Consider the following 23,720-nt stretch of genomic DNA (forward strand, 5'->3'; position numbering starts at 1 on the left):
CCAAGAGGCTGCCTTTGCCTTTTCCAACACAACTGTCTTTAAATACAACCCAGGACCAACGTCTGCACCTGGCAATAGCTTGGCAGCTGGCAAAAAGTAACTGAGTCTTTCAGGACGCGTTCTGCAAATACACAATTCCGTGTTACTTACTGCTCTGGCTCCGAGCAGATGTGCCTGCCTGACCCTTTACTCACTGAGCTGCTGTTTTTTTCCTAGGAGCCAGCCTGCTCACCACCTGCCTTGGAACAAAGGATGGCCCTTTTCTCACCTAGCTCCCACCAGTGCTGCTATCTACATCAGCTCAGCCACATTCACCTCCCAGCTGAGTTAACGGAGGGAGATAGGCACTGCTGGGGAGTAAAGCGCCCAGCCTGCAGCAGATGCCTACCTCAGGAGGAGATCAGTATCACTCCCCGACAGCTGCAAAGAGCATTTAGCTCTGCATCGGCTGTAGATGTCCACACAGGGTCAGAGGAATCCCATCCCAAGTGAGTGGTCAGATGCTGAGCCGCTGCTGCTGCTGTGGTGGGTTAAAAGCAGAGTTGTTTTACTGCACAATTAGCCCTGTGCTCCTCGCCCACTGATTTGGCCTGCCTCTAAGCTGTCTTTTATGACTGCCCCTAGCACAGGGACCCTGCTGCTGTCCCTACACCTCCAACAAGCAATGAGAACACGAAGACACGTGTGTGCAGGCAGAGCTGCTCTAACACAAAGGCTTGAAGCAGAACTGGTTAGCCGAGTTCTTACCTGTAGACAAAAAGCCCCAAAAGGGACCTTTGCAGACATCTCAGCTGGTGTCCTGCATTACCAGTCAGCCTTTCGCCCAGCAGACCTCTGAGCTTAGAAAGCGACATGGTTCCCCGGTATAATTATGGGTATGTTCCCACTGGATTCGGCACCACTGGTTAACCAAACATCACACATTAGCTCCTCAGAGAAAGACTATTTTACCCACACAAGGTTTATCTTGCAGCAGCCATCAACTTTCCATGGAAAGATCATGCTCTACTATACATCAGTCATTAGAGGCAGCTTCTAAACTTTAGTATCTCCAAAGGAACAATAACTGTGACCCTTCCAATATTTTATATTTGCAGACAAGCAGTATGAACTCACTGGGATCAGCAGGTGGTGTGTGTTCAGCTGCTTGGAGCAACACTCAGCCTGCCTATTCCCAGCGAGGGCAGCTGACATCAGAGAGGCAATGCCCCATGAATATGCCATTCAGTGGACAGGAGGGCCCACAGTCTGCATGTTAGACATGAAAGTGTTTGTAACATGCAGATGTTTTCCATGCAGAGGCCGAGAAAAGTGATGGATGAGTTTATGTAAATCTTGTGCTGTTGCGTGTTTGTTGTTTTAGTTGTTGTTGTTTAAATTTCTCCCTCACACACCCCCATTTCCTTGCCTTGTATGGAAGAATGATAGCATTAAAAATAATGGGTTATATCAGTAGCTGATATAATTTGGTGTGACTCCAGTGACTTCACAGAGCTATGCCTGTTTACACAAGTTGCAAGTTTCTCCCATCAATTTAAAGCTGTACAGATTTATATCATGGGGAATACGGCTTTTTTTTTTCCCCTCGCTCAATTAAAGGGTCCTCCCACGGCCACGTGAGCCAGAGCAGGGCTGAGGTGCTGAGCTGGAGAGGCCCACAGCTGCACCCACTGCCGGCTCTCCTTGTTGGCACGTACCTCCCCGAGTAAGGAAAAACATCCCAAATGTCCCTGAGCCCTGCAGAGGACAGGGCCCTCTTCACCACCAGGGATGGGGGTAAAAAGTCCTGCTCTGGTTGATAGGGGGCAGTGACCTGGATGCACAGGTCCCTCTGCCCAGGTGAATTCCTTAACCACCGAGCTAATAGCTATTTTTAAAAAGTTCTCCTTCCCTTTCATTTTCATTTTCATTTCATGAGACATTTCAAGAGGCCTTGCTTTCATCTTCCTATGGAATAAAAACACATTTCGAAACCTGACCATTTTTTTTAAATGAAATTCTTGTGTTCCCATTTGTCCTAACCAGAAGTACTGCACCACCACATCCGCAAAATATGTTGTATCGTGCTATGATCTTGTGCCGTTCTGCAGAGAAACACGACAAGGTTTCACATGGCATTACAAACTGACCTCACTCAAAACTCCCCTCCTGTAAGCAAGCACCCATCCACGCATACACACACATGAAGCCAGACACTTCCCTTTAGGAAACAGTTTGCTGAGCAGGCTGGAGAGCTTAAATGCTTCTGAAAACAACAGCAACAACACTTCTGCTGGGCAATGAGCTGACCGAGCCTGATTTGGGGATACACTGAATAATCCAAAAGAGCAGGTGACTTAAATAACAAATTCCTTGCCACATGTACTGATTTAATGTGACCACGAAAGTTCTCCAGGCTTTTTGGAAGCCCTAGTTGTGATTGCAGGAACCAGTATGTCCAAGACAATCCCACAGGTTGAACACTGTCATTAAAAGCGTGACCTGTTCCTGCTTGAGGCAAATGATGGAGTCCCTGCAGGAGTGGTAGTGAATTAACTCCCTGTATCATCCACCACAGCAGTAGCTCTCTACTATGAAGCAAGACCACTGGAGGTCTCTGAGACCACAGTAAAAGTCTTACATGTTTTCCAATTAAAGCTGAGCTTTGAACTGCCCAGTGACCTGCAAGATTAGTTTTGAGTACATTTTCTGGATGAATTGAGAGTGCACCCAAGATGATGAGGGAGAATTCCAATATAAGGACAAACCTTTTCACCAGGAAAGTGGTCAAGCACCGAGACAGAGGTCCAGAAAGATTGTCTCCACCTTGGAGATGTTCTAAACATGATGGGACAAGGCCCTCAGCAACCTGCTTTGAGCAGGAAGACCTGCTGCTAGATGATCTCCAGAGGTGCCTTCCGCCCTAAACTATTCCGTGTTTTCATGAACATGATCCCCATGTTTGGGAACCACTGCAAGAGTGTGAGATAACCTATGGGGGCAGGATCCATGTTCTGTTTCTCAGCCATAACACTATTTAAATAAGAAGTCATCAAAGAAAAAGCAGGTATTCTTTAATATTGCTCACCTGCAGCACCAGTCACGCCTATTCTCTAAAGCCCCATGCTTAACGCGGCACCTATTTCAGAAGGAGGTGCCGAAGCCTCCCAGTTCAGCCCACTGCACGCAGAGGCCTTTCCTGCAGGGCTCTGCTGGTCATTGCACTGACCACTCACCCTTCCCAGCCAGGTGCCCACCACGCTTTCCTCCTGAAGCCCACCTTCCCAGCAGTGTGCCTACGTGCCGCACGTACGCTGCTTTCTACGTGCCCTCCCACTCTGAGATCAATGTTTCCATCCTGTCCCTCCTTCCCCAGGGCTGCTGACTTGCTAGAGGTTAAGCTGCCTCTCAAACAGCCCCCTTCCCACTTAGCCTGTATCCCGGGATTTTCTTCCATGAAAAAGGCACTGTAAAGGCTCTGAGCCCTGTGCTATGATTTACACTTTTTCATCTCCTGTAGAAAGCCTGCCGTGTATGTGATGATACCATTCAGCTCCGTTTACCTGAGAACTTAAAAAAATATCATCGGAGGTTGTTTTTTCCATATGGGTAAATAGTAGGGGTGGGAGTATTCCTTATGGGAAACCTGGAACAGTCGCACTCTGTCGGCCTGACATTTCCTGCTGTAATTGAAACTTTTGATGTTAAAAATTCCATTTACACAGTGTCTCTCTAAGCCAGGCAGGGAGAAGGGCAGAGGTGGGCACAGCTTTAGCACACAGTTTCCCCAACTCCCCCACTGCAGCCAGTTAAACTATAGCAGGTGAGATGCGTAGATGTAAGGGCAGGAATATGAGGAAGGAAATACCAGCTGAGTTAGGTAATTTGGGTCAGAGGAAGCCAGGCATAGTTACAGAGGCAGGTAGAGATTAAATCAGCTTGAGGCTCTAGGTCTTCGCTTCTGCCCATGCCCCTGCCCAGGAGGGCAGGGAGAGGAGCACCCGGACGGTGCTATGCTTGCAGGGATGTGTATCTTGGACACCTGGGCTCCACCTTGAGAAGAGGGACAGAAAAACAGCTCCCTTGGAACTTCTGGGGACTTCTGATCCAAGCTGCTATGTAACCCCTTAGGTTGGGTTTTCATGACCCGCCTAAGTCTGCCCTGTGGCAAGATAAAGCGCGCTTAGCCGAGTGTCTGCAGAAATCCCACCTGAAGCTGCGCAGCCTGACCCTCAGCTGGACTGGCCAAGCCTCAGGAAGAAATCCAGGCAGAGCGGCCCACTGCCACCAGGCCTATGCTTCACCCTGCACCAGCTCCAGAGCCCACCACAACCTGGCCCCTGAAGACCAGCACAGAGCTGCTCCCCGCCAAAGCCAGCCCAGCAAGCTTGGCCAGTCTCAGTTCGGTTTATCTGTGCACAGGCTGCTCCCAGCTGGGGACGCATCTCGTGGGTCCACAGGGCTTTCAACCAGCACAGCTCACCCGTCCTCTCCCTCGGCTCTGCAGCAGCTGCTGGCTCAAGTCCTACCCCCAGCTCTACCCCACCCCAGGAGCTCCAGTCGTTCCCAGCCCTCCAGCGAGGCAGACGCCTACCCTCCTCCTCCATGAAACCTCCGGCAGACTCTCCAGGGCTGAAGAGCAGCAGCAAGAAACATCTGAGTGCTGGTATCGCCACTGGCCCCAGCTCCCGCTAGCAGCAAATACATTAATAAGACAAAGTACGGGACAAAGTGGAATCCTTGTGAGTAATGGACATAATTACATTAGCTAGTCAAAGTACCTTTATGTTAAGAAATATTTTTGGCATGCCATGAAAAGTTTAAATCCTGTCACACCCCAACAGTTACAAAAGTCAAAGACAACATAACATGAGCTTTATTTTAACTGTTACATGCATTTGCATAAAAATGCTTCTTCAGAACGATGATACAGCCTTGCTTCCCTGTTTTAGTTTTTTGCTCTTTTCCTTTTGATGCAGCTTTCTTGTATCCTCAAAGGCATGAAGCAGAACAGGAAACAGTTCTCCTGCAACTCTTTTCTCAGGCACCTTAAAAAAACAAAGCTCAATATTTTGTATTGAGCTTCTTCAAGATATCCACAGACAAGACAGTAAAAAACCCAAGTACCTAGCTTCAACAATCATTTCTGAAGATCTGTATCTTCACTGTCAAATATGGATCTGACCCTCCAGCCACAACAGTGAATAACAAGCAAATTAAATTCACCATTATTCTTTCTAGCAATCTTTACAAGCAATGGGCAGCACAGGGTAAGAAAACTGAAGCTGGTCTACAGAAACAGACATTTTAGAAAGGAAACAAGTGAGTTATTTGAACAGCTGCTCACTTTAATTCTCATTTCCAACCCTGTAACATACATGATAATTGACTATGAACTCAATCCACGCCTTGGAGTACCACAATAAGTTTGTTCAAAAACTATTCGGGCCTTAAAAATACTAATCAACTAACACATTTTATAACGCTGACTTTCTCAAACTCTGTCACCAGGTGTAGACGAAACTAAAACCTGAAGTTCATAGCTATTAAATTTTGATGCTAAATTTATGATACAGGTGCTCATTTTTCTTGAAATATGTAATTCACATATTTCTGGAGATAAGTCTGAATTTCTCCATTCAGACAGCTCTTTTACTTTTCAGTTCACTTTATTCTTTTGAAATAAATACATTAAAAAGCATCAAAAACTAATGATGTTTGTTGTTGCTGTTGTTTCAGATTGCACAAAACATTTCCTCTGAGACCAAAGGGATCTTTTTTTCATTTTTGACAGACTGAATACTTTAGGGGTAAAATTCATTTTGGAAGCCCTAATAAACCAGAACTGCAAGTGATCCCAGTGCCCACCAGTTGTTCTTATATCTCCACCAAGGAATCTTTCACAAGAAGATTCACAATGTGTGTTCCAGTTTTCCCAGGCAAAGCTGGGACAATGCCTTGCCCAACAACCATTTTTTCTACTACAGCAGCATCAAGAAGCCTCCTACGGCTGTGGCTCACAGGTGCCCATTATTCAAAAGGCTGCCCCTTACCTGAGGGGCTCACAACCGAGAGAGAAAGACGGGAAAACAAAACCAAAGTAACTTGCCCAGTGCTGTGCAGCAGACTGACAGCAGTCTGGTTCACCTTGACTCTTCATTCAGTGACCTGTCTGATAGGAGCCTATGGTCAGACTCAGGAGAAAGCCTTTATTTTGGTTTCACCTGACTTATTTCTGCTTCAGGGGCCAGCAGGGGGTTGCCGAACTCCAGCAAGTACAAATGTAAAGGTCTTCAGCAGATGTCCAGGGGAAACCAAGAAAAATCTTTATCATTGTCTTATATCGATCTTTGTCCACCTGGCACAAAGGGAACTCCCAGTGTACCACTAGCAGAAGCCACATACCAGAAATTATCAACTGTGAAGTAAAGAAAAAAAAACCTGAGGAGGTAAAAGAGATACAAGGTAAATAGGAAAAGAGAAGTGCTGTCAGGAACTGATGGCAATACTTAGCATATGAGTTGTGGGAGTCTCTGGTCTACTGCTATGGGTAAACATTTGTCCAAATGACAGCACATGGTGGAAAATTATGTGAGATGGGCCAGAACTAAGTCGTGATTGATGAGCCTTGGAAGAACAGGACCTGGCTCTCCAATGTTGGTTTTGCAACCTTTGATCTTTATAGCCACGCATTATAAAGCGGTTTCAACTTGTAACTAAATTCCTGACATACTCAGCTGTAAAATCCAGACATATCCTGAGTAATAAAACAAATACATAAACTGGAACTTACGTGAGAGAGTCATCTTTTACTGTCACTTAATGCTGGGAACACCTAGAGCTCATTATACTAGATTCAGTAGGAAAGCGTAATTTTAAGAGCGGCAAGAAGTGATTTGGGCTAGAAACAAATTCACTGGGCTGTACAGACTACATCGTTAATCCTGCCTGGCCAACTTAGAGTGCCTCTAAAGGGCATCACAGAACAGGCATCTTGCAAACTGTTATGTGCACTGTAAGTACACCACATGATGTTCATCAAATAGGACTTCTATCACACTGTGTATCAGAGCCACGGGCCTTCTGCAAAAACGTCATTCTAAGAACTTCTTGCCTACTGTGGATATAACCAATAAATCAAGGCAGTTACACAAGCCACAACCTAGGTGGCATTAATTAGATCAGTGGAAGTTATGATCCAACCTAATTATCACTGCTACCCCACCTACGTTTAATTTCAGTGTTTCTTCCTATCTTTCCCCCAGAGGGTCAATAGGAGAGCTAAACTACATGCTTGAACAGTGTCAGTCTCCAGAAGCAGCATGAAAGAGCGATGTTTAGTAATTATGTAAGTGCAAGTAAGGGGAAGGGGACTATCACGAGATGCGATCAGATACTGCACAGCAAGGGGAGAAAGAAAGAAAGAAATTCACCCTTTGCCCCTTACGCACCTCAAAGCTTTGCACTGGGACAAGAAGTCTAGGATTTGTGCTTCTAGATCTGACCCAGCTAGGTATTTACTTTTAGAAATCACTGAAAGCATATGGGCTGGCACACTGGGGTAAACCTGATTTCCCAAACTCTTAAAAATATATTGAAAATGGCCTGAATGGCATGTCCCAGGGGAGGGAAGGAAGGGTCAATGTACTGAGATTGGACCTGGGGCATCTCTGATGACATCTATACACCCATATCAGCAAGTGCTGCAGCACAGCAGGAATGGATATGCAGAAAGAAACAACAGGCGTCGAAGACCCAACACCCACACTCCATGCATTACCATTCTGTGCAGGTTTTACTTCAGACAAGCCACAGTCTAGCAGCAGCAGCAGCTGGCACAAGTTGCCCCATGCCAGTACAGTCCCAGCGAGCATCCACCGGGTTTGTGCCCCACCAGAGGAACCCAGTTCACACCCTCCAAGACAGCACTGAAACATAGATGTGTAGGTCAGTTGAGGATCGCTAGGAGACCTGCTTCAGAAGCACTCTGTTGAGCTCAAATAAAATCCTAATTCTGATGCTGGTCCTCTTTCCCTGCTGGGCACAACCAAGTGACTGGGGACACGTGTGCTGCTGACCACCAACAGCTCAGAGACTCCGGAGCAAACATCTCCTGAGACAGAGACAGAGCAAGAGCCACAGCAGTACAATCAAGTCGGTGCAATGCCAAGCCTGGGCTATTTAACACTGCTGTAATAGTCCAGCGTAACAGCCCTGAGGTAGGTCTGTGCTGGACCAACACAAGTGTCCCTGGGGAGCACCGCGCTGTGCCGCCGCACCACGCATGGGCAGTCAGCTCCCCTGCATGGTGTGTATGTGTGTGTGTGCGCACTCCTCGTCTCCATCACTCCCTCTGTCAATAGGGACAATTTCATAAGCCAGAGTCTCTGAGGACTGTGCTTCAGGAAGTAGGAGTCATACAAATATAAATATAAATCGGAAACCAAGTGTTTGCAAGACAGAGCCCTGCATCACAGTCCAGGATCCGGTTGTAACAAGAGTACATGGCTGAAGGAGAGCTACCGCCTTTGAAATGGTGGCTGGACGGACCTTGTACAAAAAGGTATTAGACCTTTGGGGCACAGCAGTTCTCTCTGACTGGAAGTTGCACCATCACAAAGAGGCTTTCTGCTAAAAATCCCCAAAGACACTCTGTTTTAGCAGGTCAATTGGTTCTGTTCTTCTTTGACCCCTCTCCTATGCCTCTGCTCTTCCCTACCCTTACAATAAAACATTTTCCTTTGACACAGTGCAGGGCTCTGCTTAAAGAGAGCTTGGTGTAATCAGGTGTGTTCCTAGTGAACTGCAGCCTGCAGTACAAAGACACCACTGTTTGTCAGAAGGCCGTTCAGTAATGTTCACTCAACAGAAGAGACCAACAGCATGGCAATATCCATCAACCCCCTGCATTTGCTGGTAATTAAGGAAAGGTCAGTAGCTATACCTTTCTGAGAACCACACTTACCTTTGCACGGCCAAAAAACCAAACATATACAAATTTCACAATGGAAACTTTCAGTGATATCCAGACACGTGAAACCTGAGGCACCAAAAGTATTCAACAGCCAACTCTGATAACCTAACAACTGATTTGCCCCTCTGGTTGGGTGCAGAACTGTTGAGATAATATTTGGTACCTAGCAGCAAAAGCTGTCGTATTCCAGTTTTTTCATGCCTCGCTGCTACAGAAAGGCCCTGATTCACACCACTTCATTATCTGTTCTCATTTTTATAGGCAGCCAGAGGGCATGCTGGATCCTCAGTTTGTTTGTCTGGATCCACTCATTAGTAAATTACGTGTAGTGAGCAATGACGTGCACCTGGACATTTAGTCTGAGTAGCTTCTTTAACATTCAAATAGGTTGTGCTTCTTTAGCAAAGAAAGGCAACAGATCTCTCTGAAATGTTTTTTTCTTTATGCTTTTGTATTTCTAGGAGCTGTATCATAAGCAGACCAGAAGTGCCAAAAAGCAAGGACAAAAGAGAAGAAAGAAAAGCACAAGACTTCGCCATAAAGCACTGTCATAATCAGTGTGCTGTGAATGCAAGGTTCCTACAGCCAAGACCACAGCCACACGATGGTGGCAATCAAAGTGGCAGTGCTTAATATTTTGCTGTATAGCTAGACAATAAAAACTACAGAGGAACAGAGATATTTAAAGAACCAGCTAAGAAATCTGCAGCAACGTTGAGTGCAAGCCTGACATGTTGTCTGGAGATCCAGAAATGGAAACAACCTTGAAATCTTCTTGGGACCAAGCCTTTAGCCCCTCCCTGGTTCTCCTGGAGTAATCACTACATATAATTTGCTACTGTAATAAAGGGAAGTGGGGCAGAGAGGGACAGATACAGGATACAGATAAGGCCTGAGGTATTCCAGCGAAATCCTCTTGATGTACAACCCTTGGAGACCACGACAAGTGGTGAGAACCAGAGACACAACCCAACAGATCCTTGCTCGACTTCTCCCATCACTAGCAGGGTACCACAGAGAATGGAGTTTAAAATGTCTTCTAAAATAGCTTTAAGGATTGGAAATCTGATAAGGCAAATACAAGTGGCAAAGCTCCACTGACGTCAGCGAGACTTATATAAGGCAAGATTTTGTAATGGTAAGAGAAACACTGGGTCTGAAAAGTCCTACATGCTGAACAAGGATGTTTTCTGGGTTAACCTCAGCACAAGCTGTGGATTTGTCCTCAAAGCAATTTCCCCCCTGCCAGCAAATAAAATAAAAACTGAACTCTAGTCTGTTTCTGCAAAAATTGTCACTTGCGTGTAATTTAATGCAAAACTACTCATTGATAAGGCAACCAGGATATTAATATTGAATGATGTTTTAGAAACTAAAATTTGAATTTATGCATATTGCAATTTGCATGAAGAAAGTATGACTGTAAAAAGCAGTACATTTAGCCAGTCCTGGGACAATATGGCATGGGAGTCATTCTTCCCTCATATAATTCTTCTTTTCAAGACCATCTAGTAAGTTGGTGTGAATTAACACTGGGCATTTGAAATCAATTAGAAAAAAAAAAAAAAAAGTGGAACTATGCCAAATTACATCAGTGATGGATCCAGCCTTTTGACTTCAAGTTATCCTCAGTTAACACTGGCGTAATCAGAAAAAGGCGACATTTACTTCGCTGCCCAATCAAAATAGCCTGAATATTGGCTACTTTCAGAGAACTGCCTGAAAACATTCCACAAACCATGAATTATTCACAGTATTAAACAAATAATTGTGACTAGTAAATAAATATTTGAAAGTAATGGCTGGTTCATAGACCATTCAAACACAGTGTAAGGGGGAGATATTCATCATATGAATTACCCATTAAGAATTATTGGCTCAGCTCTAGCTATAACTGATAAACAGTCATGTGGATAACAAGGCAAGTGTTTGGCAAGTCTCCTGCTTTCATTCACAGCAATATGGCTTCCTTTTCAGCAGACACATAAGCTCGACTATTTATCCCACTTCTACCAGAGAAACTAACTGCCTCCAGTGCACCTGAAAGGCAAGGGCTGGCTTGCAGTTTCCCTGAGCCCTACTTGTCTGGTTAAATTCCAGGTCAGGCTGCAGCCCTCTGACAGAACCACATTCCTGCTGTAGTTTCAATTACCTAAATTATTCTTCACCTCCTGTCCTAAGCATGGGCATATTTTTGATGGCCCTAGCTGGGAAATGTGAATGCAAACTGCTACCAGATGTAGAGAGGAAGAATGATTTCAGATCGGAGGCACTAACCTCTGAGTCAAAATATCTCAGACTCTGCTGTTCCACAGGCTTTCTGTAAGCCACTTAGGCCCAAATCCCCAAAGGTATTTAGGCTTTTAACTCCTGTTCATTTCAGTGAGAGTTAAAAGCCTAAGTACCTCTATGGCTTTGGGTTTGAGCCTCTGAGGTTATGTCTACACAGTGTGAGGGTATCCATAGGACCGGACAGGCACAGCAGAGCCAACTCTGAACAACCTGGCTCCTCTAGAAGGGCAAGCTCCTGGTGTTGGTCTCCTCCTCGGCCACGTGCGGAATATAATCTGATCAGGGAGAGCCCTCACCACTGTATTCCCAGCTCCAGCATGCTCACAGAAGGCCACGGTATCTCCACACAGCACGGCGTTCTGCTGGGTAGGTGTAGCCCCCACACCTCAGAACTACACTGCGGTGTGGCTGCCAGCCTGCCTTGCAGGGCTGTGGGGAGAATTAATACACCCAGTCGGATTCACCCAGTGCCCAGGTGGGCAGCACGCAAAGCACCGGCAGCGAGCAGGCTTGGTGCAGCTGAACAATCCTGCAAAATCCATTTTAATGCAGCTTTTCAGAAAGCAGCTTCCACTGGCCCCAGAAAGGCAGCAGGGGGCTGTGCAACATGTTGTCATTTAAATACCTGGCATCCTGCATTAACAATGCCAACACAACATCTGACTGCGTCGCCAAAAAGAATCAGAGCAAATGGTTAATGTGCAGTTATGGTAGTTAAAAAAAGAAATGCTTCGCTGCTGCTTTATTGTCAGTTCTGGCAAGCAGCACTGGGGAAGCGAAACACTGATAACATTGCTTTATTGTTCGTGTAGGTCCCAACCTTAACATGCTACATCTGTATCTTCTGTCTCAAGAAGTTGCTTTCTTTTCATCAAACACATTCCAGAAGTCAACAGTAAAAGCACTGACAAGAGACAGCAGATTGATCCATTAACTCTCACTCACTGCTAACAGTTCCTTGGCTGAAACCGGACCCTGCATTCCTCTTGGGAAGATTTGGTAAGTTCAAAATGTAAACATGCTTGCAGGATTTGGTTACTGCTCTCATACACTGCAGCTCCTGCCCCAGCTTAACAGGAGGTGCTGGGAATCTCTACAGGTGCTATGCCTCTTTATACATGTGTAATTAAATAACAAACAGGACAAGCCAAACGAGTCCTATGTGCCATGTGCTAATATTATACTAGATTCTCAGTTAGTGCTAATCAATGCGGTTGCAATGAAGGATATTACAGTACATAGCTCTTTCTAATATGTCTAACAATAATAATAATAATAAATAATAATAATGTACTGTCCCTTTGCCAGAAAAGATGCAATTAAGTGAGCACGTATTTTCCCTTTGGAGACAGGCCCTTAAGCATCTTCCTTTTAACAGCAGATAAAATGAAAAGCGTTGCTTGCCGTGGCTCTGAATTTGCTTTGCAAAACCAGCCTTTATTTTAAGTTAGATGTACCTAACAATGCTCCTTTGTTGAACTATTATCCTCCATCTGTAAGACCAAAGCATACAGGGGCTCTGCTCACAAACCAACACTCCAGTGCTTCAGTCGCTGTAAAAACATAGAACAGAATGCAGGCCCTATGCCAAAGACCCACCGTCACTGCAATTCTCAGTTTCTTATCCATCTGCTAACAAAGCTGCAAAGCACAGCATGGGCTCCTCTCCTAGTGTGGCTCTCTGTCCCCCTCTACTGACTACAACAGACGGTCCTGGGTCCAATTCCTGCATCCAGAGACTTAGCCTGTGGTGCTGTTACCCTTGGAGAGGTGACAATGCACCTTCTGAGAGGCTGCGAGATGCTGGCTTGTCCTGGGAAGAAGCTGATTTTTCCTGTGCAGCAGCTGGACAAACAGGGTTTTGTCCAAACAGACCTCCGAGTTCAGCTTCTGCACCGCTCACAAAACAGAACAGGGTTTTGTGCTGAAAAACTTGACGTGGAGGTAAAACATCACTGCAGTATTCCAGCCCATTCCTTAATATTGTGATTCAAAATGGTGTCTTTGGTGTCCCACGGGAATTGAAACCGTGCTTTGACTCCATGGGTCAGGTTCTTGAGACGGATCCTTTCCAGAAAGGTCATCTACTTCAGCTGAAGACTTGCTGCTTTTCAGGAGTTTCCCTTTTTGATATGACAATGGCATTTCTCGCAGAAAGCAAGCAAGGACTTCAGAAGAAACACACCTTATCAAAAGTCATGTATCTGACAAAATGCCCCCTCTGTGCATATATGTACCTATTACTAGCCTTTGCTTTTTATGCAGACTGCAGTACCATGTACAACCCATGTACAATCTCATGTGAAGAACCAGTATAGATTGCTACCGATGCTGGGAGCTGCTCCACTGACATCACTGGGAGTTTTGCCACTGATTTCAGTAGAGTCATGATTTCATGCAGGACTCTGCTGCCATTGGACTCATAGCTTAATTACATGACTCTTTACTAACTGGCTCTGGGATTCTGTGCTGCTGATTTCCCTCCAATCTTGCTCCAGGGGTTAGTTCTGACTTGTTACAGGGGCATGTTTGAAAGCTTCATGTTTCTTATGCTTCTCTTCTTCCTTTGGTATTGTACAACTACAGATGCACTTCCCTATTCCAGGCATATCTATGTACAGATCATCCATATTTACATCTCAACACTTGGGTTTTCTCTCCTCTGTAGTCTCAAGTTTCAGATGTTTTTTGCCCTTCCCCTGTTCTTCTCCTCTGTGATCAGGTCTTTCCATGTTTAACACCCCTTTGTAATATAGCTCTATAAACAGATGTTAGCTGTCAGTGAGTGATCTAGGAAAAATGATTGTTTTAAGTTTCCAGATCATTTTGGCCTTCTGGTGTGACCCTTAAGACGCCATTCCGTTTTCAGACCCATCTCTGCCTGTACAGAGACATCCCGCCCATTCAGGCTGCAAGTCCTTCAGGAACCAGAGCTGGTTTTGCTGCCTGTCTGCACAGCAGCAAGAGCAGTGGGACCTGGGGTTTGTGCAGAATAGGGAGCACCTCTGTAGTAATTCTGGATGGAGGATTCCTATTGCTCAAGTTAACTTACAACACCTTAATTTGCAACCAGGACTTTGTCCGCCTTGCAGCCAAAGGCGTGAGAGCAACACATTGACCACCTTCTCTCTAGCTAGTTTGGATACCTTAAGCGGTGGAGACACAGTGTTCAGGCACCAGCTCTTGCATATGTATGCCACATCCCAGGCAGGCTTGCCCAGCCTGCCCTAAACCCTGTGAAGATTAAAGCTAGATGCTATTTGATTATCTGTGCTGCAATCGTACCTCCCAGTTGCAACGCAGGGGCACAGCCAGTGACCAGGGGACCGTTCCTCTCTCCATGCTGTGCTGCCAGGAGCACGCTGAAGCTGTGCAGGAAGCAAACACCCCTTGTCTGCAGACTGCTTGTTTTGTACTGGAGCAGCCCGAGTTTTGTTAGCAGCTCACTAGCACTGTGATGTTTGGATCTCCCCCTTTCTTCCCCAGGCCTTGGAAGAGAAGATGGGCTTAAGACTGGAACAGCTTGAATGTATTTTAGCTGCTTTTCCAGAAAGGATCTGTTAAAGAGAAAGAAATGCACTTTTGTATGAAGCTGTCCATAACAAGCATGGAATGAGGATGAGATGAGATACTATGGAGATTTACAGAAATTGAATTACCACTTTTCTCATCCAGTTTAGATTTTACAACTTGCTTTCACTTACAGAGGAGATGTGAACATCTCTAGAGTGACTTTATGCCTCCTGATAGGTTTGCTTTACTAAGCTTTACTTTTCTCAGATTCTTTACAAGATGCTCAGCTCCTGGGACTAGACGCTGAAAACGAGTGCACTGCATTGCACTGCTATCTGACGTCAAGAAAAATGCCACCAGCTGCAGCCAAGTTATGTATGAGCATAACTAACGTGACGTAAGAATAAGGCCCATACGGACTTGATTCTGCAGCTATGCAGAATCCAAGAATACGGCCACGTACCTTATCTGTACACAGAAATGCAATAACAAGTAAGAGAAAGGTAAGACTAATTCAGACTCTGCATTTTATAGGGGCTTACTACAGAAATACACTAACAGGGCCTCCGAAAGCTAGACCCTTTGAAGAAGTCTCAAGTCCCAGACAGGGAACTTCGAATTGCAAACTGCTTCTCATAATCTCTGCCTAAATTTGCAAAAGTCAAGACAGGGCTATAGCTGGCAGAAAACTAACCTCGCTAAAGCTGGACCTGATTATTCAGACACATTTTCAAAATGAGAACTATGAAAAAAACTAAATCCAAGCACTTGTGAATTCCTGTTGACCTGCTACATAACTGCTTAGTGTCACACATTCAAATTCGTCCAACAATGTATGCGGTAGCAGGGCTGCATCAAAAGCTTCAGTGTCTGAGTCTGGCTAAGCAAGCACAAGTTTGGATACTTATTTAAAACTTGTTTGTATCCCTTAGTTCATGAAGCCAGGGTGAAAATGTTGGAATAATCCTTCTCATGAGGTCTCCAGTAATACCTGCATCCAGCTGGGCTAGATAAACACTCCGAACAACCTTTCAGAGACTCTCCTCACTCTGCCTCCCAGGTCCAGCTGAGACCCAAAGAGCAAAGTTTTGAAGTAGGACCAGCAGCGGGGGGAAGAAAAGTTTACTAAGTCTCAGTAAGCATATCCATGAGCCAGAGTTGAGTGCCTGCATCTTCGCATAGTGACGTCCAAAGTCTGGGAGAACCACAAACAGGTGTAACCACCTATACGAACTATATGCTCTCCTGATAGAAAAATACAACTGCATATGTGCTCAAGCCTCCACACTTAAGTAATTGAGGAAAACAAGCCACTTTTAATTTTAAAAAGCTCTCAGCTGTGTCCTTAGTAATTAAGATAGCATGGATGCAATAAATCAGTCCATGTGCCAACCCACAGAGGTCAAATATAACCAGGCAGCAAATTATAGTAAACATTTATGAATCCCTTGTATATGGCACATGACCCCACCCACTCTCTTTGGCACTGCAGTTTGCTGTTGATTGCACTGGTCCTTCTGGCATTTCATGTCCTCATGCGAGTCATACCAAGTAGCCTCCCTGAAATATTGTACCTGAACATGATCAGACTCATTTTAATCATTGTGTGTATTTTAAATGATGACTAACACTCTGAGAGGATGAGAGAAAGCAAAATGGTCAGGGAGCTTTTTTTTTAAAAAAAAGAGGAACAAGGAAAATGTAAATCAAGGTTTCTATTTAAGCAAGGAGAAACTCAGTGCATCTTTCTGCAGAGGAAGGATGGTCTTGTGGCTGAAATATAGGGCAAGGGCATGGGAGCCAGCTAACCCATGGCATGCCTCCAGGATAGCACTGAAAAGCCAAGGCAAAGTCCCTGTGTGTCCAGAGCTCCTCAGCTCCCCATCTTCAAAACAGGAATAATTATCCTTTCTTACTCCCCTCCTTTATCAGTCTTGCCCATCTATACCAAAAAACACTTCACTGAAAGGGACTGCCTTTAATTAGGTGTCTGTGTGTGCTTAGCACAATAAGGTGCCAATTTTAGCTGAGGTCCCTGAGAGTTCCTACCTGGCAACTGCACCAGGCATTTACTGCAGGGTTAATGACCAGCTGAGATTACTTGATATTATTATTTCATTTGTACTGCTGTCACACCTAAGAGCACCAGCCACAGACCTGAACCTGTTCTGTGTTTGCATTTAATGCATACTGAACATAATGACAGTGCCTCTCCCAAACAGCTTAAAATTAAGTCTTGCTCTCCCTTCCCCCACCAGTGACTTGCACTGAGTTTGCTCCACATCTGCCAATGTGACAGCTCCAAGTATCTCCCTGTGCCTGCTCAGATTAGATACAGGTAACACCTGAGAAGTGTAGATGAGATTCTGGTCCCAACTAGAAGGAAAGTGAGAAATATATCTTCTACCAAAAGGTTTAAAGAAACAAAAGCATTTCCGTTGTTTTTAAGTTCAGTCATGTTCTACTGATAATTTTTCTAACAAAAGGCAAAAGAACCCTCCAATAAGACAGACCTATGAAACAATCTGATGTTTTGTCTTCAGAAAAGCAATGCATTTTGACGGGGTTTGAGTTTTCACAGAGGGTTACATTGAGAGAAAGCATTCCTACTTTATTCCCCCGTAGAAAACTTTTGACCCCAAATTTCCATCTGCTGCCATTCTCGGACCTGGTAGCAAAACAGAGGGCTTTACACACAAGTGCCAGGGGGCTGGGGTAGGAAATCCACCATCTAACCTTTATCTTTACTTTAGTCAAAAGTGCTCGAAGTCCCCCTCACGGTACAGTATCTAGGGAAGCCTAATGCAAGATAGCACATGCTGCATTCAGGAATACTTCAAGCACCAAAGTACAGTAGAGCTCCTGGTAGGGGATGAAAGAGATGGAGATGTGAGATGTCTTGCATTTGTGAGCCATTTCCTTTCCTTGTGGTGGCATTGATGCTTGAGAGAGACTCTTTCTTTCTTCTAGTAAAAAACCTTTCAAAGGAGCTTCCTTACCAGCTTCAGATGAAAGGACAGAAGCTGGCGTGAATCTCTCTTCAGCATCAGTAGTCGCCTGCTTTACACTTTGCACAAACCTGGAGAGTCCTGGAACACAAGAGACACCACCTGGATATTTTCGGTTACCAGAAAAGTTCTCAGAGCAAGTCTGGGACTCTTCATAAACTGGCCTTTCACCAGTAAATTCAGAGGAGTGATGTACTTTTCCCCTTGCCTTCCCCAAATTGGAAAAAGAGCTTGCAGCTTCATGTGGTTTATGCAGGCTCCTCACCTTGTGCAGAGGTGCACAGCGGGGAGAGCTGGGACTGCAGGGCAGCCTCATCCCCACACGGCTCAGCCTTTCCTAACTAGCAAGAAAGGAAACTTTCTGAAAAGGGAATCCCTTTTGTATAAATGTCAAAGAAAGCGAGGAATCCCTTTTAGGAGGGACAGTGGAGTGCCTATTATCTCACAGGACATTCTCCTACAGGTGTCCTTCACTTGCTATTTGTCTCCCAGCGCTCACCAAAACCTATATTTGATGAGCTTGGAATATTACACAAGATCAGGCCTACTCAGACATCCTTTTGGAAACAGTCAGCCCCTTGAACTGAAACATACGTGTGATTCATAACGTATTCACTGCAGGATGCGCTCACCCACAGATGTGTTCACCCACAGGAAAACCTCCGAGCCCATCAAGGGATCCTTTCCACACTCCTCAGGCAGGCAAAACTTCTGGTGAGTGTGGTCTGAGAATAGATAAAAGTTCTACAGAAATGGGCTCTGAGAGAGAATATCATAACATACCCAGTATCTTCTTAGCACGGACTGCTCAGTTACTCATCTAACATATATATTTGTAGATATGCAGCAAATTATCTAACAAAGATGTTGGATGCAATTTGTGCCCTTCATTGCCTTTGCTGGCAGTGTGACGTGCTGGTATCTGACACACAATATAAAAAAGCATGGCAGGATTTACTGGCACACTTAACATTGCTGATACTTACACCAGACCATATAATCTTCATCAGATTATATAATTTCCTAGATTGTAATCTCTAGCTCATCCCATGTGAACTAATTTAAAAAGATAAGAAATTGCCAGCCCCATAACCTGGTAATGTCTAAACCAAGTATCTTCCAAATTACTCCAGATGCTTGTCTTTAAAGCTTCCAGGGCAAGTTATGCTCAAGTTTTGGAATAAAATTTGAGGGGCCAGAAGGCAGAAGTCTCTATGCCAATGCTATTTACATTATACGAAGAGCCTGTAAGTGCAGACATGGGTGTGACGATCTAGGAGATGCTGCTATTAGAAAAAAACAGAACAGTAGGACTCTAATTCCCACAGCTGCAGCAAATGAAATACAGAAACATGAACCTGAATAATCACTAGTCAAATAAAACCCCAGAAGGCATTATTTACAAAATCTCATCATTTTTAACCAGTGGTATGATTTGAGAGGCTTGACTCATGACTTCTTAATGCTTTGGGTTAGCAACGCTAGTTGACATTTCCAGTGGCTGAAGTGAGCTGTCCTTATTATAAAGTCAATCATCTGTCTACCTGGCAATTAGCCAGGAATCCTAAAATTAACAGCTTTTTAGGAACCTGCCCATGACATATTATTCATACAGACAGCCCCTTGTTCTGGGGCGATCTCTCTTAACCCAGCACAGGGAACAAGAGAGAGGAACAGTATCTGGCACGTGCTTCCACAACAGGGTCTGCTGCTTCCAGCAGGGTGCTGAGTGGCATTTCAGTGGGCACATAAATTAGAACAGTTTCCTACCGGTGCTACAGCTCTCTCTTTCAAAGAAGAACTGGACTCATCATTTCTGAAATGTTTCTCAGTTGTCCTGAGGTATTTTTTTGGAAATCAACCTCATGTCTGCAGAGATTACTGTAACAAACACTGGCTCAGCTCCATCAGCGCTATAAAGCACCACTGGCAATTTCAACCCCACATGGAGGAAGGTTTGTTCTCAGTGGGATCATCTGATAGAGCAGCGGCAAGGTTGGCCACGGTTACATAAACAGGAGCAAGTCCAGAGCTGATTATGCCTTTCCATTGATTGAAGGGGACTTCTGCAAGATCCACTAGTTTTTCCAGTATTGCTGATTAGAAGTGGGCAAGGTTCTTCTGTTGAAGGATGTTGGCTTCTTCTGCTAACTCAATTCAACTGCTGACAAAATTTTGGAGCTTTCACTGAAATCTCAATTTCAATGAGAATCCTAAACTAAACACGGTGATTGTGGATCAGAGAGTATCTTTGATTAAAAAACAAAACATTATTTCAGATGTTGAAATTCTCTTTTACATTAGTTCTTGCTTTTGTAACTTTTTGAAACCCTCTCCCACAAAAAAAGTTGGGTACATCAAAAATATAGGAGGAAGGGATTTTTTAACTGTATTTTTTCTTTATGGAAAAGACATCTCTAAACCAGCGCTGTTGCTAATACATGCAGACACAAAACAGTGACAGTAACATTGCTAACATTTAGGAGATGCGGGTATCGCTCATTCTGGAGAACATGCCTTTTACAGATAATCAAAGGACTTTAGAAATGGGCCAGCAACATTTGGAATAAATCCATGAAAACTAGATGAAAATTAAAGATGAGAAGTACTGAAAAAGTAATACTGCATTAAAATCCATCAGACTTGACTGTAGGGCTCAACCCAGATATTCTTACCCACATGGAATGGCATTTTGATTTCAAGCCACTCCAGTGGTGAACTGTGGGCGCTATTTAGGAAGGGTAAAGGCATTACAGCCTGGCCCACTGTTATTTAGAAATAGAATTTTAATTGTGTATTGAGTTCTTATCTTAGGATGAGGTAATCTACAGTATGCTGATGAAGGTTTATCAACTGGGCTGGTAAAGCCCCAGGGAATGACAAAGGGGAGAAAGAATGGGAAGGAGACACATTGGCTATGAAACACTCCTTGCTAGAACAAGAAACAATAGTGTGCTGCAACTGGAGGAAGAAAAAAAAAAATACTTCCTGGGACAAGATACCTTGCTCAGGTATGATACTAAGAAGAGATAAGCATATTTTCAGTGACAGGCTGGAGCACTGAAAACACAGCAACTCTTGCAGTGAGACACAACGTCTCTCTAAGGCTTATGTTTAAAGTTTCCATGGTAAAGTGATTCTTGCCTCAGATCAGAAAAGCATTTGTTTCTCAGGTAAAATATTTAGAACAACTTGTTATAGGAAGTAAATACTCAGAACCCTTTGAAGACCAGAGACCTGTAAAATCTCTTAAAATAGACACCCAAAACCACACACCATTTCAGATTTCTCTCAGCTTTTTCCACCTAATTGAATCAGTAATTTTCCAGCCAGAAGCTTATCAAAGCATCACACCTCAACGGTTTAGTTCCTATTTGCTCGCTACTCCTACCTGAGTAACAATGATCTCAATAAAAAACAAATTAATTTCAGATCTGCTGCTGGAGTCAAGCTCTCTGTAGGAAAGGAGTCCAAATTCCAAACTCAGAGATGAAGTAAATTCTATTCCCAACTGAGAACACTCAGAAGGGGTTGGGGATGGAAAAAGCTGCAAAGTGATAGGCAGAGAATGCAAGAACTACAAAGAGACGCAAGGCAAGGAGAGCTTCACACCCAAAGATTTCTTTTTTAAAAAGCTTTGACTAACACTGGTTAGATTCTTCAGGAAGCAGCATGGAGCAGAACAAGGACTCTGACAGCACCCAGACAGCACGCCTGCACTGCAGCCCCCAGAGAGCCCAGTTCCCATCCTCTTTCAGAAGGAATTTTGTGTATTACTCCAACTGCCAAATTTGAAAATGTCTGTTTTGATCTTTAATGTTATTCTTACAACTTCTGTAGAGCCTTCCTGTTGAGTCTATTGAGCATCAAGGTGCTGGTACGATAATCATTTCCAAAGAGGAATACAGATGTCACAAGAATTAATAAAGCACACAAAACAAAGATGTGGAAGAGAATGCTTTCTGCACCTGTACCCAGAGCAGTGTGTCATGGTATTGGGCTAAGCCTTTTCACATCACATATGGTGTAAGGCACCCTGTAAGGCACGCGTAGTCCCGTTACACTGCCCATGATAGGAAGAAAACCCTCAGCCAACCTCTTGCTGCAAACCCTGCCCTTAAGTAGGGGTGAGGCTCGCTGAGAACTTGCTTGCTGAAGCACCACGGGTTTCAATTCTTCGGTGCCTGACACGAGATAGTTTAAAGGGGTCTGAGCTTTTATATTCCAATTACCATGTGCTGGAAACCCGGACCTGAGATCTACTGTTGCATCAGTGATAAATCTTGTTCAGAAATAGGTTCTCTCATTTCCAGCCCTAATTTTTTGCCTGGAAGCAGGCTACAGAACCAAAATCAGCCTCTGCCATCTGGTTGAACAACCCCACGGAAATGTGTGCACGAGGTTCTCCCAGATCACATACATCACAACAAATAATGGTGTTCTTTAGGGCTCTTTGTCAACCTGACAGCTTTTTCACATATCTAGCAAGAAAGAAAATAAGAACAACTCTAACAGGCCTTGTGCACCTTGTTGATGTAGATTGCCCCTGTGCCAGGCATCCAGCCACAAACTCGGGCACATGCTACCAGCTCTGCCTACTGCTGACCTGGACTGCCAGCTAGTGACAAAAACAGCTACATTGGCACTCAAAGACCTTGCTGAATACCACCATCTACTGGCATAAAATAACGAGGAAGGAAAGGAAAGGAGTGGGGAGAGGAGAGAAACAAGGAGGGAAAAGTGGCTGAAGCAAAAATAATAGCAAAAATAATAGCACAAAGAAGATAAACCAAAAACACCTATGATAAAATGAAAGACCATGAGTATCGAATGAGCAACAGGCAAAAAATAAACAGTAGAAGAAAGATGGTGGGAGCAATTTTCCTGACAAATTACAACTTGCAGCTGGCCATGAGTGCTGGGCAGAAGCCTGGGGACACAGCACCAGGGCCCATCTCCTGGGAACCACCACAGCCCTACTGCAATAGGTGCTCCTGGAGCTGGCAGGGCTGTGGCCAGCATCTCCCAACACATCACAGCCTCCAGATGTCCCTGCGCTACAGAGCTTCTCCGCAAGCAATAATGCTCGCCCCACTATTGATCTGAGCTAGATAGGAATTTGTCTCTGAGATAGTAAAGGCTCCATATGTCATTACCATACTGCTCAAGTCATCCACCCACTTCGATCTGCAAGGCTGTTATCACGCTGATTGCTCTATGTACACCTTCCAGGAGCGACTTCGCAGTCATCTACTCACCCAGAGTCATAATTAGAGACAGGAATGTACTATTGCAAGAGAGATTTAATATTCATTTGAATTCTTAACATTAATTTGCTTCAGCTGTGTGCCAGCCCCCTTTCCATATTTGCTTTCAACAAATATTTTAACAAATTAATTTTCTGGCAGGAATATTTGTGGAAATGGCACATTTAGAGATGTTTCCCAGAGCCAGTGTGAACATAGGTATGGCTCCCTAGCATGGCGCAAGTCTACAGATACATGCTTTTAATTGGGGCTGGCCAATTCGGGTTAAACTAACAGTGAGGGCTCTCAAATTGCCTTGGTTTATCTGATTTAATCTGAATTATCTAGCTCAGGTTAGCAAATCCAAATTAAGAACACACCCCTGTTTTGTGCTATGGAAATATCTGTCAACCCTAATCTTTCTCATCACATTCAGGTCATAAAGGCTATAGGAAAGACTTTTCCTTTTCTTCTCATCCCTAACTACCCCACAATCTATTCCCTTTCTAGACCACAACAACCCTGGAATTCGCCTACAAACAGCCATAAAATATAACTGCCAAATTAAAAAATAGATACACCAAATCCCTTTCTTACAACTCCCTGTGCAAGGAAGGGGCTTGCTCACAAAAATCAGTGATTTCGTCCGGTCTCTCTGAAAATGCTTTTTTTTTCTTTTTCTATGTAAGAAAGGTTGTAGAATTAAGG

At 44.4% G+C, this 23,720-nt stretch overlaps 1 protein-coding gene across 2 annotated transcripts in view; it reads right to left on the minus strand.

The window, feature by feature from the left end:
• BMP2 (bone morphogenetic protein 2) overlaps positions 1 to 23,720 on the minus strand; it is an 89,262-nt gene that overhangs the window by 45,579 nt on the left and 19,963 nt on the right. For both annotated transcript variants that reach the window (XM_048060962.2, XM_066995382.1), the window contains exon 2: positions 14,531 to 14,802. The gene's annotated coding sequence lies outside the window, so the exon portion shown is untranslated. The remainder of the gene's footprint in view (positions 1 to 14,530; positions 14,803 to 23,720) is intronic.

Source organism: Anser cygnoides, chromosome 3 (assembly GCF_040182565.1).
Source record: "Anser cygnoides isolate HZ-2024a breed goose chromosome 3, Taihu_goose_T2T_genome, whole genome shotgun sequence".
NCBI classification, from domain to species: Eukaryota; Metazoa; Chordata; class Aves; order Anseriformes; family Anatidae; genus Anser; species Anser cygnoides.